Source organism: Littorina saxatilis, linkage group LG11 (genome assembly GCF_037325665.1).
Source record: "Littorina saxatilis isolate snail1 linkage group LG11, US_GU_Lsax_2.0, whole genome shotgun sequence".
In the NCBI taxonomy this organism is placed as follows: domain Eukaryota; kingdom Metazoa; phylum Mollusca; class Gastropoda; order Littorinimorpha; family Littorinidae; genus Littorina; species Littorina saxatilis.
This window is the reverse complement of record NC_090255.1, coordinates 33,782,002-33,786,916: the sequence shown is the minus strand read 5'-3', so window position 1 is coordinate 33,786,916 and position 4,915 is coordinate 33,782,002. Positions and strand designations below refer to the sequence as shown.

General features: G+C 40.1%; 1 long non-coding RNA gene across 1 annotated transcript; it reads left to right on the top strand.

Annotated features, from left to right (window-relative positions):
- The first annotated feature begins 613 nt into the window (after nucleotides 1-613).
- LOC138980294 (uncharacterized) lies at nucleotides 614-3,759 on the top strand. Its single transcript, XR_011460285.1, has 4 exons — nucleotides 614-714; nucleotides 1,385-1,466; nucleotides 1,809-1,902; nucleotides 2,459-3,759. It is a non-coding gene; the product is annotated as an uncharacterized lncRNA (long non-coding RNA).
- The last annotated feature ends 1,156 nt before the right edge of the window (nucleotides 3,760-4,915 follow it).

Genomic DNA, 4,915 nt, shown 5'->3' with positions numbered 1-4,915 from the left:
CACAAATCAGAAAATACATTGTACATTTTACCTACAGGCCAAACAGTGTCTGTTGGCGGCAAAAGACCCAGCAAGTTGCTATTTTTAGATCGATTAAAAGTTGTCAAGAACAGGCGCTTACATTTGGATGTGTCCACTGATAGTAGGTTTGGTTGTGATCAATCAGAATGATGTGGGAATAAAAATGTATGACAGTTTGGTATGATGACATGTAATTCAAATATGCTGAAATGTAATACTATACATGATATAATTTAATTATGGCTGTTGCCATGACCATAAACCCCAAGAAAGGTTTAATGTTATGTAAAATCAAAATACCAAAATCAAGCACCTACTAGACTAATCTGGTCCACGGTGCGGGAAGATTGAGGCCTTCGTTAAATGTTCAACGTTGGCCAATAATAATTTTAACAATGTACGTACGTTGTGTCGTTTTTTATTATGTTTTATTTTGTTGATCAATTGATAAATATGTCTTCCCAGCATATTACAAATCAAACAGAAATAAAGTCTTAGAGAACTATAACAGTTATTGTTGCCGTCAAAACCTTGCAAGGCCTCAAAAGAGATAGACTGGATCGCCGCGCCGCGCGGCGCTCATTGGCTCAGTATTGAACTTGCGTCACAAGGCCGATGCGCGTAGATTCCCAGAATGTTTACTTTCGGTTAGATTCTTCGACAGCATTCGCAGAGGTGACTGCCGTTACAGAGGTGAGTAAAACTGACCATCGAAAGGAAAATAAGATTCATATTGGTAATACTAATAACATACTTGCACAAGCATGTATCTACCAAAACTGTATGGGAGCACATAGTTGGAAAGGCGTGGTGAAGCGATCAAATCGAATCGTCCGTCTCAGTCAGTGCACTGATCTGATCAGCCACCACGATTGAACGTCACTGTCTGTATTTTGTATGTAAGCAGAGCTTCCAAACTAGTTAAATCCTGATGTAGTTTACAAAAACAAAACAAAATCTCATTCCTGTTCCATTGTTATTCTTGTAGTTGTGATATATTCTAGTGAAACTGAAAGTAAGTGTTAAAAGCAGAAAAGCCGGACTGAATCAGGTAATTGGGTTGGGAAAGTTTTGCTACGAAATCCTGTTATTTCCCTGGGTTAATAAGCATCTCTTTGTCCAACTATTTACACAATTTATTTGACTAGTTTGTGGTTTCAATTGAAATTATTGTTGTATTTATTTCTAGACTACAAGAACTTGCATTGATTGCATTTCATTGTTACAGCACAAAACACTGAATGACACATACTATAGCCTTCTCGTTTTACAGTATAGGTACTGATAGTTGTATACAAGTTTGAATATCACTTTGAACACTGCCACATTCAGTTCTTTTCATCATTGAATAATTTTGTTTCAGGAAGCAAGCACCACTTTTGTTGTTGATGAAAACCCCTGTACAGTCAGAAGTGTGTCAAGCTCAAAGTATTATTTCACAAAAGGTGAGAAGTTATTCGTTACATTTGCAACATTTATTGTTGAAAAATATTAAACATAAAGGCAGAATTTGTTTGTCTTGTGATTGTGATGCCTACAACTACACCCGCTTGTGATTTCTCAGTCAAGTTACTGCAGATTTGTGTATATTTCAGTCTCATGTGGTATTTGCCATATTTTTGTGTGAACATGTGTATTTTTCAAGACTTAGATTCTGTGATAACATAAAATACCATAACACATTTGACACCAGTGCATCAGATAATATTTTTGGATAATTCTCATTACGCATGATTTTTTATTGTGTCACTGTGTGTACATTTACATGTGTTTTTAAATGTCAACAGGTGACAGTTCCACTTTTGGAAGAGGTGTGCAGTGAGATTGCAGAAAATGAATGCCTGTCAGCTGATCTGTGAAGCCATGTTAAAACCTTGGACTGTAAGTGTTTAGGGAAACACTGTATGAATGAATACAATTTTGTTGGAGTAGTGTTTTCACTTTTGCTTATAATGTAAAACAATTTCAAGTTTAAATTTCAAGTTATTCAGTTACGCTGAGAATAAGCTGTCATATATACATGACAAGTAAGCAGTGCTCCCTGTATGGCATACGTGTAATTATTGTTGATCATTCGCGTACACATTCCAGACTTGTCAATGTGCAAGTGTTCTTTTTGGATACAATGGTGTGTGTGTTTGCCTTTCTTTTAAAGTTATACGAGGCAGGGAATTATCCCAAGATATGGACTAATAAAAATCTATTATTGTATATATATATATATATACAGTGGACCACCCCCCCCCCCCCCCAATTTGATAATCCCTCCCTTTTAAGACCTTATTTTGTCAGTTTGTCTGTGCATAACTTCTGTAAATTTTCCTTCATTTTAAGACTGCCTCCTTTTAAAGACCCGCTTTCTCAGATTGTTTGAGGTAATACAAAGGTGGTTCTATTGTATGTGTTCAAGTGTAAGACTTTGTGGTCTGTTTGACAGGTGCTGTTCTTCGGGACAAACTTCAGGTGTTTGAGTCATGCCTTGGTCTACGAGGGAAGTTCCGGAACGCGGCCAAGGAAAAGGCTCACTCATTGTACTACGCAAGCCATGCAAGCATTACAGAGGTCACCAAGTCGACTCATGCATCAGCTTCCATTTGCCTCAGGATGTTTGAAAGGCTGGTCGAAGCAACCTATGGGTGCAAACAGGAAGACAACGCGAATGACCGACCGGTGCCAGTGTGTGAGGAAGGATGTGATCAGGTATGTTGCTGGGAGTGTGGTGAAGAAACTAAAAAAGAAAGTTTGGGGCCTCAAGAAAGGTGCATACAGATACGAGAAACTGCGCTGTTTAGAAGCACTGAGGTTCAGTGAGCTGTCAGAAAGTGATTGTGATTCTTCAACTGACATGACAACGGTGCTTAACCGAGGAGGACTGACATTTGTCAAAGACAACATTGTGCAAATGTTCCTTGACATGCAGGACATTTTTCGTCGGACTGTGGGTGTCGCTTGCTCTGCCAAAATGAAAGCTGATGACAAGGACTTTCTGCAACAGTGCCAAATCAATGATACAGTGCCTGTGCTTTTTTATGACACAGTTTATGCATTTGACATTTCTTTGAAAGTGCAAGAAGATGTTTTCGAAAATGCTGTCCTGCTTTTTTTTTTTAATCCGAGTCCACCACAAGCTGAGGACAATGTCAATGATGGACAAAGTGCAGCGCGGGTGGAAAGAGTAGAGCATGAAGAACAGGTTGCGTACCAGTGACACTAACATTAACAAGGTGTGAGACGGGCAAAGTTAGCTACATATGCAGTTGATCATATCATTAGTGCCTGTCCACGGATGCTCCCCCCTTGTTTGTATGTATGTATGTGTGCAGGTTTGCATTTCAGTCTGCATGAGGTGAGCGATAGTGATTTTTAACTGTTGGTGCTCAGTGATTTACAAGCATGTTTTCTGTTGCTATGTAAATTCTCCTGTCTTATGTAGAACTCACACACTTTGTATTACATTTTTTTTTTTTTACAATAATCTCTCTTGGTGCTGGGTACAAATATTTTAAAAGTTTTCAGGTTCATGTTATTCTCTAGCTTCACTTTTTGTTTTACGCTCGACACGTGTTTGAATCTGTATCTGTCTGCAACTGTGAGTAAGTACACCTGAATCCAACATACTAAAGAGAAATAGAGAGCTTCAGTATTTAGTCTGTACTTTAAAAAAAATTGTTGTTGCTTGAATTTTTTTTCCGTTGTATTTTTTATGTCTTGAAAATAATAAAAATTGCTTTGAAAATGTATTGTGTACCGCAGTCAGAAGTAATTTATTACTTTTGGGAGTTTAGTAACGTGATATCAGTTTTCAATTGTTCGTTCACTTATATTGCTTTCAGATTTAACACACAAGAAACAGTAGCACGGTTTTCGTTGCGAAAATGTGCATTGGCAGTGCTACGCGATCGAATTGTGTATTATGTACACGCGGTGTTCTTCTGGAAAAGACCGAAGCGACATGTGACGTCAGTCGTTCAGCCTGCGAGCGGTGGGAGGGGGGGGGGGGTTTCACATGGTTTGTTTGTTTGTTTGTTTCAGAACCACACCCATATACACACATTTCACATGTAAACCATTTGTCCGCCCCCTGTCGATATTTATCGACTAAGTTCCTTGTCTTTCTTTTCTCGTTAGAGAGAGGGGTTGAAATGGGGTTCATTTTCATAATCTTACTGGACAGCTGTTGAAGAGAGAAGGCTGCAAAAGCATCGGCGGACGCTATGGCGTCGGTAAAAGCAACTGGACAATTCCTTGTCAGAGAAGCAGTCTTTTTTTCTTGGGGAAGAAAAGACGGAAGGTGGGGATGAAAAAAATCAAAATAAAAAAGAAGGCGACCCCTGCTTTTAATGGTCCTTTCTTGGGCAAGGCAGGTGAGGTTTTTAAACAAAAGGAGCGTGAGGGAGGAGAAGAAGCGAGCGGGAAGGGGGTGGAGGAGAGGGGGGGGGGGGCGAAGGGTTCTGAAGCTGAGTGGAAGGCAACTACACAGAAAGAAGCTCTGAAAGGAGGAATTGTTGCGGTGATGGGCAAAGGGTTGTGCTGTGGTTATACGTGTCGATTAAAAAAAAAAGCGGTGAGATTTAGACGGTGGCGGGTGGAAGATGGGTTATGGACAGGGATGGAAGGGAGGAGGGGTGTACAAAAAGAAGACGAGGATGAAAGAGAGGAGGGGCAGAAGAAAAGCCCGATGGAGAAGAGATTGGACCAGCAAAGTCAACAGTGAATAAGAAACCTTCAAGAGTGATGGTGAGGACGAAGGATGCAGTAGGGGAAGGTGGAGGAGGAGGGGGAGGGGGAGCAATAGAAGGCCAATGGGTGATGGACGAAAAGGTCAAAAGACCGTCTTCAGACGCGCCATTTTACGGGATATTGCATGGAGGGGTCAAAACTGATATGATCAATG